Here is a 13,043-nt window from a genome sequence, read left to right on the forward strand (position 1 = left end):
TTTAGTGCATTATTTTTAAAAAATTGCTAAATAACCCTTCCTATTCTTCTGAATCTAATTGTGTTAATATGGTAAACTATATCCTCATCACAATCTAATTTTGTGCTGGGAACTCCTAGTGAAGAAACACCATGATTTAATGTCATGGCTGTCCAAAATGAAGTAGGTGTTTTCAAAAAAATCTGTGGCACGGTCCACGTCCTGGTTAGGTTTCAGTCATAGACACGTGGGATTCCTAGACCAATAAAGTAACATAAGAACAACACTTTTAAAGAAGGCCTCTATCTTCTCAAAGGCAATAAGCAGGTGACTCTTAGGGGACAAAGGCTTAGTTTGGCCCTTTAAATAACTTCTTAGGGGAGTGTAACAGTAAAGGCTGCACGTGCCCTTGAGAAATGGGGAGAATCACAGTTATCTCCATGAGCAATATGAAGCAGAGCATGGGTGACACAAGCTTTTATAGTCTTTTCAAGCCTAGGGACAGTCTCCTTTTATTTCCTTATGGTTGGAGAGCCAAATGCAAGAAGGCAATCTGGTAAAATATTATTCTGTATAGCCCAAAGCAAATCTGGTCCAAAGCCTCTCCAGCACCTGGAAGCACAGTGTGTTCCCCGTGGTTCTAACCTTCAGATGGTTGGGCTTTGGTCCTGTTCTTCCAGATGTAACTCATACCTGTAGCTGCAGCCTTTGTCCCTTCCCATAATATTTATATTCCAATTTTTCCCTCTTTTTCCTCTAGCCAGTGTTTCCCACACAAACATATCCCATTCCCAGGCTGTTACCAAAGATAATACCCAGTTTGATGAACAATTGACTATAAAAGTCAGAAGGCAAATTCAAATAGACTGAATTAGAGAAGACCCAAGCACCTATTTACACAATTTAGACTGCAATTGGCAGACAAATAAGCCAAAACTGGTCTGCTGGACTTTGAGTCAATTATTGTGCTGGAATTGAGGGTTAATTACTGAAGAAGAGAGTTAAGTGTGCGTTTTCTGCATTTCATCCTTCTGGGTGTCGTTGGTCAGACACTGATATGAGCAGAGTGATGGCTGGTGGCTTTAGCAACCTGTTCTTCAGCTTGAATGGTTCCTGAGAGCTCACATTGGCTTGATCAGGTTTTTATTATTGCTCTCCAAAGAGAATTCCTCTCTGATTGGAGTCAGAGAAGGAGTGAGACACTCATTCATACACGCTGTCACACACAAACACCAACGCATGCACACAGGGTACAGAGTACATGCACACTGTGCTACACTTACAGGAAATTCTACTGTAGGCAACTAACAGCTTCATATTCATACAAAATTGCCCACATATGGAGACAGATGAAACTCGGCCTGTGCTTTTCTTCCTTGAGCCATGACACTGAAAATAAGAACCAACACCCAGACGGAAAATGCCATCTTTCATCAATGCTTGCTTTTTCTCCCTCTCATTATGTCTTCTGCATTTTGCATTCAAATTCACCCATTAATTAATAATTAGTAGCAATTTTTGCACCTGCATCTAGGATACATTCATGCCATAAGCACCATGAGGTGTTTATTGCATGGACTGAAAAGGAATATACAGAAACATGAGAAGTTTGCCTTGCACTGTGCAGTAGGATAGATTAGCTCGGCAATCCCTTAATGTGCTCCATCCATTTGTTTTACACAGATGTGATGATTTCTGTACCAAATTTCAAATTATTTGGGTGGGCTCGGACATAAAATTCATAAAATTGTCTCCTTTTAAATAGTACAAACTCCTTCCACAAGCATGCATTTTGCCTGGTTGTATAATCCAAAGCTGCCACAAGCTTTTTAGCTGCAGAGTTATTTATGGATTACCCTGTCTGATCTTAAAGTGGGACATATACAGCAATACCTCTCTAGAGCTGTGCCCTACTGTACTAACTGTAAAGAAGCAGCAGGCAGCTCAGAAAGAGCATCCTTAAGAAGCTTTGATAAATCATAAAAGCAATCTGTACATGGCAGGGAGACATAGATAGTCAAAAAGAAAGTTATTTTAAATCACCAGTAATAGTAACTGCAGACTCTCCCTGTCTGGCTCAGTCTGGGTTAGATGTGAACATTCCCAAGAGCATTTTGTGGTTGTGTAACTGCATCCTGCCCCATCTACTTGTGAGTGGCTTGAGGAGCAGGATCTTTGGCAGGACTAAGCAGACAGCACATCTTTGCTCTTATTCTCAACATTAAATTTTGAGCCCAAGCTGGCAGCTGCATGTCCATGTCATTTCCTCCACAGCTGAAATGCCACTGACTGGTGAACCAGTGGGGTGGCATTAACAGTCCCAAATACCTGCAAACTCATTTCATACACAACAGGAAAGCCTTTGCCACTGGAAGTATTCAGGAGGAAAACAGGAAGGATGATTCAGATTTGATAGTTTTATGTTGGCTTCCCAAGCTGCAAATCAGTAACAGATGCTTTTAAAAAATCACAAGGATTCTTAGTCCTACAGGCAGTGGACAGTCCCAAGGGAAGTCTGAGGAAGTCTCTTGCCCTTGCCAGCAGCCACACGGGGTCAGTATTGGCTCACACAAACAGAATGAGCTGTGCATTCCCTTGGATGTTGTTGTGCACCTGCCGGGGCTGTGACAGACCAAGGACACGATGCTGGAAGTGACCTCAGGTAAGTGCAACACCTTGGCTAAGCACAGAACCAAGAGCAGAGTGAATGGATGTAAAGGCAAAGCTGTGTGTCCTTATGATGGGAAATGTTGCTGCTGATAAATAATTTCTCTTTTCTAGACTACCACCATGTATCCTGGGGGTATATGAATCACAGTTTCCTTATGTTTTTCTCATTGCTGATGATATAAATTGGATATTTAGACCCAGCGTGTGGCTTAGTGCCCATAGATTGCTTTGTGCTTTACATCATGATGTTCTCTGAAGATGAACACTGGGTTCTAACAAATTTGATTTGTTTTACAAGCTCTTCAGGACTCACTGCTTCTTATTAAAATAACTGCGCTAAGATTAAGATATTTCACTATCAAAAAGCATGAGGGCACAGAGCTTCCTGAAATTTAACTGGAACATTTCAATTGATCAAGCTCTTAATACAGGAATTGCCATGAGGCAGTGGCCAAATACCAACTTTTTGCTTCTTACAGCTTTCATTAAAATGGCCAGTGAGGCTTTGGCATTAATATGTCCTCCCAGAAATGACAATTTCTTTGGTAGAAGGGTTTTCAAAGATTGGAACAGGCTGTCCAGGGGTGTAGTGGGGTCACCATCCCAAGAAACATTCAAAAAATGTGTGGATATGGGAATTAAGAACATGGTTTAGTGGAGGACATGGTGGTGGTGCAGGGTTGATGGTTGGACTCGATGATCTTAAAAGTATTTTCCAACCTTAATGGTTCTATGAAGAAGAAAACTTTCTTTTTGCATAAAGTTAAATCTTGGTTGTATTTTTCCAGTGGCGAATATGCAAGTACAGAATTTTAAATGGAACAGATCTGCTACTTGGCTGAATTTCTCCTTCAGTTTGAACATTCCTAACTATTTTAAGGAATGATGCTCTAGAGCTTGTGTTGAAAAAATTAATCCATTCTACTGGTGACATGTCAAAGCTTGGCTGAAAGCATAAACTGGGTACATTCTGGAAACATTTCTAGGTTTCTGGCTTTCTTGTGTTTTACACTTCCTTTTCTGGGAGATGATTCATACACAGAGAAAGATTAGTTCTGTGTTAGAACAACTGTTTTCTCTATTGCCATATTTTTGGTGGTATAAACACAAACAACAGCAAAAAGACAAATCATCGTTAAATACTGAAATCCTCTTAAACCTCTTTATCAGAAAGCCAGCTGTTGGTGGTGTTATAGTTGGGAAACAAGTTTCTATTTTTTTTTAATTTTAGATGTTATGTTTTGTTTTGTTTTTGCATGATATTTATTTAGAAGTCTTCCAGTGTGGTGTCTCTGGAAAAACAGATGCAGGAATTGGACCTACATTTCACTGTTCCTCTGTTACACCTTTGCTGTTCTCTAAGGACAGCAGAACAGCTACCTATGTGCTTACTTCTCTTTTTGTTAAAATGGATGGAAATTAATGGCTGATAGAGACACTGAGGTCTTTCCAAGCTAGGGTTCTCTTGAAGCTTTCTAAAAAACCCTTGATAACTCCTCTGCTGGAGATGGAACAAGTCCGTTTGCCTACTTTCACCAGCTCAGGTCAGATTCAAGTGTCACAGTAAAATAGTTCTGGTCCAGAAACAAAATCCAGGGTGAATATTTGTCAGAACAAATGTGGAAGTGTTTCAGCTCTCTGGCTTCCTCAGCAAATGACAGGATCACATTACACCACTGTTCTCCCTCTTCCATTCCCTCTCAATCCTGAGGGAGACAGGATTCAAGGCACAGACACTACTTTCTGCTTTATCTTGGGATCTAAATGTAAAGTGAATTTAATTCTATGAGGCTGATCTTTCTTTCAACCAACCTGAAATAATGAATGTCACAGTCTCACTGTAAAAGGCTTTCAATTGGGCTTGTTTCATAACTGAATACAAGGAAAATGGAAGTTCAAGTCATGGAGAACACCCTCAGACAGAATTCTCCTACCTTCCTTCGAGCCTCCTGCAATACCAGTCAGTTTCTCTTGGATGAAAATTTCCATAATAAAGTTCCCATGACACAGACCCAGACACCAAAGCAAACCCCCAAATCTCTCTTCCTCTTTGGGTCTGCTCTCACCAGCAGCACATGCTGAATGCCCTAGTGCCCAGGACACTTCCCACAGGAATGTAAATTACTTATTCATACCATTTTTCCAGAGAGGAACTGAATCAATTTGAGTCAAACTTCTTTTCTATTTACTACAAGGGGCTTATCAGTTTTATTCCCATCTTCTACTACAGGTTAATTGGAAAAGGACCCAAAGATTGCAAAGTCTTTGTGGTCGTCATTGGCTCATAGAAGTGTTTGTGGTACATCTTTAGATCTACACTGAGAAAACTCAGTTTCCCTTAACTTTTTGTTTGTTTGTTTGTTTTGATAGGATATTCTTGTAGATCCAACTGAGCACATTGTCCTCAAGGGTGCAGCCTCCAAGCCAGATGATAAAGGGCTGAAATAAGGTATCACAGGCCAGACCAAGCACAGTCCTAATGTGGAGTGAAACACATCAAGTAAGAGAAATTAATGAAGAACTATAAATAATAATAATCTAAAAAAACCTTTAAAAGCCTTTTGTTAGAGAACACTCAGTCAAGACTCTGTCAGAGGCTTTTAAAGCTTCAGACACATTTATAAAAACTGTTTCAGCTGTCTCTGCAGTGCTCATCATTCACAGAGGAAACAAGTACATTGTTAGGCTGAAGTGCTAAGAGAAACAAACAGGAATGAAACAAACCCAACAACTGAGAGACCCTGAAAATGCTCATATGATGTCACAAAGTTTTAACCACCTGATTAATCTTCATCAGGGCAATTTTGAAGCAACATTCCTAGTAGACAAGAGTCCTTATAGGTTTTGTAGTTTGGAAGCTTTTAACATAGATTCTTCAATGGTTCCTCAGTTAGAGCAAATATTGACCTCTCCTTTGAGCAAGACAAAATGGAAGAGTGAAATCAATTAAAAATATCCTCTGACTGCCAGTCCAGGGAGAAGAGGTTTCCAATTGATCCTAAAGAAGTAGTGATTGGTGAAGAAGCATCACTGCTCCACTTGTTCTCTCAGGGTAAAGGAATTTCAATATTCCCTCAGCTGTTTTGTAGATTATTTTCTTGGGGAAATGATGCTTATACTGTCCTGCTAAGCATTTCAGCTGGAGTCCAATTTCATTTAAATTTGATGGGGAGATAGAATTCACTTAAATATATAAATTCTCACTTCTGTACACAAGAAAATGCATCTGAATAAAAACCCCACAAACCAAAACAAACAAGGAAATGCAAGCTTGGTCTTTATTAGATATGTTAATTTGCTCATTTTGTTTTAGTAGTAGAGTAATTCAGCATCAGTACAGACTTAATTTATAATGATTATTTATTGCTTTTGAAATCAGTGCCTAACACTAAGAAATCTAAAATTATCAAGTAATTCCTGGAGTTCTTAAGTAATAAAGTGAACTGTTAAATCTCCTTTTACCCTCATTTTCCCCTTTAGATTTTAAAATACATTTACCCAGTCTTGCTGGCAACCACGCAATATTTTATTTTACTTTCTGAAAAGAGTTATCATGAATAACTGAATGTTCACTGTGCTCATCTAAACACTAAACCAACCTTAATCTACCTGAGAAATATTGAGGGGATTAATAGCTCATAATGTTAAGAAGTTAAAATTTATATGTCATGAGGAAAGATAGAAGAGGTGAAAGTTATAGGTAAAAGACAAAATTTTGTCAGATTGATATCCTGTATTGCTGGGTTTAGTCTGGCTCACAAGTGGCTGTGTTTCACTCCAAAGAAAAGAAAAGGGCAAAAATTTCACCAGGGGTCTTGTTCATCCACTCCATCTTCACTAGTGGCAAAGGTGGATGATGTTCCCACTTATCAGTGTGCCACTTGCTGGGGTTATAAACAGACACATCAAATGCAAATAGTAACAAATGATCCCAAGGTGCCAAGTGTGTCCCTCAGGGCACTCACTCTCTACACTGCAGGAGCTGTGTGTTTTCAAATACAAATATTGCATTTGTATTGGAGAAGCTGATGGGAAAAAAATTCTCATCTCACATCTGGTGTCACCATAGACAGGTCAGCACTGTCAGAGTTATATTTTTATTTCTTAGCCTGAGGTATTGTCCCTTCCCATTGGATTGAGCAGGTTTTGCCCTGGAGCCAAACCAGAGCTCAGTGACAAAACCCACTCTTGTTTTGTTTTTTGGTGGCTGTCAAACTGTAAGTGATATTTTCTGAAAAATGTCTGTGCCTCTTGGGGCTTCCAGATGCAGCAGACTCCTGGTAACTCCCAGCATGGGCATTAATGTAGTGGGAAATCAGTTCAGCTTTCCTGGGTGTTACTTTCTGCAGTACCATGATGTGATGAATTACAAACTGTCCGTGTTACCCCCTCTCTACGGAGACTCTTTTATGCTTAGCAGTAACTACTCCTTCACACAGAGCTGGCTGGGACTCCTCCTAAATAAAATGTTATTTATGGGAGGATTGTGAATGTCTCAGTGCTAGATCTAAATTATAAGGCATGCTCGATTCAGCAGGGCAGAATGTGACTCCACCTGCTCTGGCCAGGAAACAAAGTTATTTTGTCCTGTCCCTGCTGCTACAAGGACCACGTAATAATTACAATGACTAATCTGTTCAACCATCTAAGCCCCCATGCTGTCAAGCTTCCTGCAGTCCTACCTTTGAGTACAGTGGGAAGCTCCTAGGTCAGTGTCTGGGGACGTGTAAGGTGTGGATGTGGAGCCAACCAAGCCCCAAGCACTTGCTCAGTTCTGCAGTTCCCCTCCCTGGAGATTCATATACTACAGGCACTTGATCAAAACCTCTTTCTTTGCCTGTTTATAAAAACTAATTCAATGACTGGGACAAAGGGATCACAGAGGAGAGAAAGGAAGGAAGAGAGGGAGAGAGGAAGAGGAAGGCAAGTTATGAGGAAGAGCAAGCAGATATAAAGGGTTATGACAGATAACCAAGGGATCACAGAAACACAATGCTTTGAGTTGGAAGGGACCCGCAAGATCACCTTGTTCCAACCCTTCTGCCATGGAAAGGAACACCTTCCACCAGACCAGGTTGCTCAGAGCCCCATCCAGCCTGGCCTTGAACTCTTCCAGGGATGGGGCAGCCACACTTGTGTGGGCAACCTGTGCCAGTGTCTTACCACCCTCACAGTAAATTAATTCCCAATATCTAAAATGAGCCTGCCCCTTTTCAGTTTAAAGCCTTCCCATTTTGTCTGGCCACTAGACGACCTTGCAAAAAGTCCCTCTCCAGCTCTCTTGTAGACACTTTAGGTACTGGAATGTTGCTATATAAGGTTATCTTAGAGCCTTCTCCAGGTAAAATATCTTCTGTCCTGTGGGTATTACTTTATAAAAAGGTCTAGAAGGATGATGTATAAAACAATCTTTTTTGAATACTCAGGCTGGTTTTGTAACAACATTAGGTCCTCCTTTTCCTGTGGGAACAGAAAGGCAGTGGGTGAAAAGCATCTGGCCCTTCTCTCCTGTTTCTTTTCTGGCACACTCCAGAGGAGCAGGCATGAGCTTCTCACAGACTGTACGTTTGTGATGTGCAGAAGTGACTCTGGAGATGAATAGATACAGATCCATCCATTCCAGCTGATTAGCATGTTATGTTTTAAGGATTAAGAATAAAGATTGTGGAGCTTGCAAATCCAAGATAAAATTCAACATAAATCAACAAAAAGCCAAGACAAAATAACACAATAATTAATTTAAAAGACAGGAAAAAGGTCACAGGTCTTATCTGTCAGACTAGCTACCAGTGAAATCTCATTTGAAGCTGAATGTACAGTGTTGGTCACTCCTCTCCAATCAATGTTAAAAAATGATTACTTGACATAAGGAGATGAAGGAATATATAAATAGACTAATATCAAAACAGAGTAAAAGAAAAACATTTCAAAATCTAAAGAGCTTGGCTTTAGTCTGAAGTAAACAATCATGGTTAAAGGGCAGAAATGCTGCCTGTAAAAAAGAAGGGGGTAACAGGGAGAAGAAGAGAAAAATAGAACACAAAAACCTCCAAACACTTATAAAGTAGCTGTGAATATCATTTCATTGACTATAAAAGGCTTCCAGCCACCAAAGACTATGGTCTGAAACAACCTTCTGGTAGGAATAAAGGGAAATGGAAGCTAAGCTCGCCCCAAGATTTTGGTCAGTGATTTTGTAACTGAGGTTACAGGACTCTCTTCTCTGCAAGCTATCCCTTTCAATCAAATATCATAATTTTTTATATAGACCTGTGTTTCCAAAGCAAAATTTGATTCTCATCGTGTCTCAGAGCAGTGACCTTTTCTCCTTTCAGCAAATCTTGTCCACCTCTATTAAAATAAAGGTCAAGATAAGAGAATAAAAGTGAGAGTGGAAGCTGCTATTGACTATTTATGAAAATGGTCATGTTCTGCTATGAGTGAAGAAGAAGGAGCAGAAATATTCACAGCTGAAAGCGTAACAAACTTCACAAGTTGAAATTTGAGAGTTGCTTCAAGAGAAAAGTATGAGGTTTTTTTTCTGCAAAGACATTCATGGCCTAAGTTGGCAAAATACATGAATGATTTGGCTTAAGTTTCATCTTCAAGAAACTTTGAAAATCAAAGTTTCACTTGCCTTCAAAAACCAGAAGCCTACATCCTTCCAATACCTTAAAAAGAAATGATTTCTCATTTATGCTACTGTTTCTAAGAGCACCATGAATCAGAGAGGAAAAGCACTGAATATGACTTGAAATATTCTTAATCCTTTGCCACTAAGGAAAATTTCCATTTACATTATTTTCAGTCCATACTAAGGCAGTTCAATATACAAAGAAGAAAATTACTATGTTTGCTAAAAACATGTACATGCCTGCATGATATTCTGGTTATTGTTTTGTCACTTAATGTAGGCACATTGGACTTGCAAGTTTCAGTCTTTCTCTCAGGATCTGAAATATTAACCTCCTCTCTAAATCAATCATCAGTGAATATATATTATTTACTACCCAGTCCTACATGCAGTACCATTAAATTCAGTCTCCAAAGCTGATTTTTTGACTCACAGTAAAATATTATGCCCAGAAGGAACCATGGAGACTCTGCAGTGTATATTCTACCAACAGCAGAATTTCACCTGAAATTTCACCCACTGAAATGAATTATCTCCTAATTTCATTGAGCCTTGGACCATATTGTGTTGAACACTGCAACTTAACGAAGTTGAAAAGAATATCTGGCAGTTTCTGCCCATGAGTCCCTGCAATTTCAAAGTGTGACCGAAGGGTAACTGGGAACTTTCAGCAATGGAACAATCTGCACAGTTGAAAACTGTCAGCTTTCATGTGCTAGACATGCAATTGAATTACCTTCTTGAGTTTGATTTCACTTCCCTGAGACCAACACAGGATGAAATCTGTAGCTGTTGAGAGAAAAGCCTCATCAGCACAACAAAATGGGAAAATAACCCTGAAAATAGTGCTGAGGTAAAAGCCCTTCCACTCCTGCTTATCCTTCCAAATGGCTGGGGGTGAGAAAGAACATGTTGCTAACTGTGTAATGAGGCACAGATTGAAAATTGCTTAAAAGCCTGTGCACAGTAACAGGGTGGATTTTACCCAGCGGCACTTCAAGAAAATTATTGTTATTGCACTTTTTAGTTATTACCAACTTGGTCTCCAGGACCTTGGTAAGTGCCATTAGACATCTGCTGTGGGACTATTCTCAGTGAGTAAAGAAGAGACCAAGTCTTTTAAAAATATAGATCAGTCAAGAACACACTGAGTGGGTGTTTATTTTTTGCTTTTTTAATTTTTCACAAATAACTTTTTTTTTAAAACTCAAATATAATTATTATTATTGGTGCAGGTTGGCATATGCTATTTGCTGTAATAAGTACTTCGCAGGTGAGTTGGATAGCATGTGTTCTACTAATTTTAACACTTGTAATACCCAAACATTTAAGAAACATTTTGCAAACAATTGAAGAAAGGTATGCTGTAGATTAATAGAAGTTGAATATCTAGACTTCTCATTTTTCACATTTCACAACCCATATCTGCTTTACCTCTGCCATAGTTCTGCAGGGTTACTCTTGTAAAAGGAAGGTGAAATGGAGAGAAAAGGGATTGGATCCAGAAAACAGTGGATGAATTTAATGAAAAAACATCTATTCCTGATGTCTTCACTGTGAGAGCAGGGGGAGAAGCAGGAAAGGCCTTGGTGATGTGCAGACACTGTTCAGCAATAGATAAAATGTGAATGTGTCACCAGTACAGGCTAAATCAGGAATGTAACTCACACCTCTGTACCAGCTGCTAGGGAGGGTGAAATATACTCCAGCCAGACCAAGCCTGTGCAAACATGTTCATACCAGAGATCTCAGAGGTCAAATCCTGAGTGTGAGGCCTCTTTCACTGGAGGTCTCTCATATCATTAGAGGAAATTCCAAAGCTGTCCTGGAATCTGGGTAGAGATGCTGCCATCCTACCTGTGGATGAACCTGTTCTGCTGCAGGCATGGGAATGCAAAATGTATGGCTGCAGGAGGAAAACAGCATGAGAGAGCACAGGCTCCTAGTGAGGGTGGGATGGGGGCAGTTTTCAGCCCAGCTCTTGGGTTGTTTCAGTTTATTACCAGTGCTTGCAGACAGAAATGAGTCAAGGCTACAAGTACACCATTAAATGTGCTGTGACTTTTCTCTGGCACTGACCCTACTGGCACGACAGAGTCAATATCTATCCTATGAAAATCCCTTGTCTTCCAAAACAGGATGGATACATCTAAAGTGCTTCTTGGAAATGTTCCATGGCCCCCTCATTGACTGGGACTTGTCTACAGAGTGTTGGCTGGTCCTGACCAAAACCATGCCAGGCACTATTTGAACAAATCCACAGAGTTATACTGCAAGGTGATGTCAGAGCTTGAGCAGGACACAGACACAGCTGAAAGGCCCAACAGGCAGATGTGTATTACAGCAGCCTGATTATCTGCTGTAGCTGCTCAGGATTGCCACATGTCTGTGGCAAACAGAAGTTACTCTGCCCCAAATGGATCCACCTCCATGGAAGTGGCTCCTAGATGGACCCAACTTCAGCAATCCTTAGACTTCTAATAGTTCATCAGGCCAGCGTTCAGCAAAAAATAAGAAACCTCTCTTGCAGATTGAGTCCTCACCTTGCAAAACCACACTGTAGACAGTGCAGATCTGGAATGGCAGAAGGACAGGAAGGGTTCCATCCTTCAGGAAAGTCTTGTTTCCTCCCCATGTATGCTCTTCTTTTTGCTCAGGCAAGACAAAGAGTTAGGGCAACAGCAAATAATGATATTTGCAAGAACCCTTCCTTTGCTCTCCTCTGCTGTACCTTGTCCCTGTTTTCACGTGCTGTTAAATCAGGACAACACACGTAAACAAAGAACTAACACAAACTCTCTCACAAAAGCAGGCCCTCAGTCTATTCCTTGCATTTTTGTTTTCCATAAGGACTTACCTTGGAATCAAACACAAAGCTTCTCATCTCCAGCTTTTGAATCTGGGTGAGACAGAAGGGAGAGCCTTGAAAGCGAAGGTAACTGCAGAGGAGCAGGCAGACGTTCCCTTCACAGCAACCCTCTTGGGCTGTTCCCTGTGCTTTTGCTTCTCATTTTTCCCCTGATCAAAGCTCACTGCCTGCATTATACGTGAAGCCATGAGAGCTGACAGCACCTCTGGCTCTGGGAGCTGGGAGACTCTGATGTCTGCATGCTCTGAATGGCCCTAACAGGGGCTCTTCCCCTGATTGCCCACACGTCCTCCAAGCCCCTGCTCAGGGGCAGAACCAAGGAATTACAGTTTCCTGACTTCTTTAACTAAGTTGGTGCTTTTTTTATCCCCCAATAAAGCCACCTCAACTGGCCTGTCTGGGGCATAAGGAAGCAAGCACAGGACAAGATTGGTATAAACCTGGTGAGGGATAAGAGAAGGAGAGAGAAAACTTGTTCAGTGACACTGACAGAGATGGGTAAATACAGGGCAGTATCTCAGAGTGGAGAAAAACCATTCCCCACTGCTGCACAAAGGAAAGGGATTAGCTCCCAGCACTGAAGCCATGCTTTATGCTAGGCTTCTACATGCTTTGAAGCACAAGCCTGAGAAATTGAAAAGGAAACAATCCTTAATCCTGCTTTTTCACGATTTAGTGATAAAGTCAAATCCACTTTGCTGTAAGTAGCTCAGCTGTTTTCTAGAAGCCAGGCTATTTCCTGAGATACAAGGCTTTGCTTATATAAAGAGAATGACATTGTTACTGGGGCATGGGGTGGGGAGGAGCAGGCAGAGGTGTGTGGGAGAAGTTTGGATGCCCTTTGTAGAAGGCTGCCTTTTCTGATTTCACTATTGACATTGCTACTACTTG

The sequence above is a fragment of the Prinia subflava genome, chromosome 1 (genome assembly GCF_021018805.1).
Source record: "Prinia subflava isolate CZ2003 ecotype Zambia chromosome 1, Cam_Psub_1.2, whole genome shotgun sequence".
NCBI lineage: Eukaryota > Metazoa > Chordata > Aves > Passeriformes > Cisticolidae > Prinia > Prinia subflava.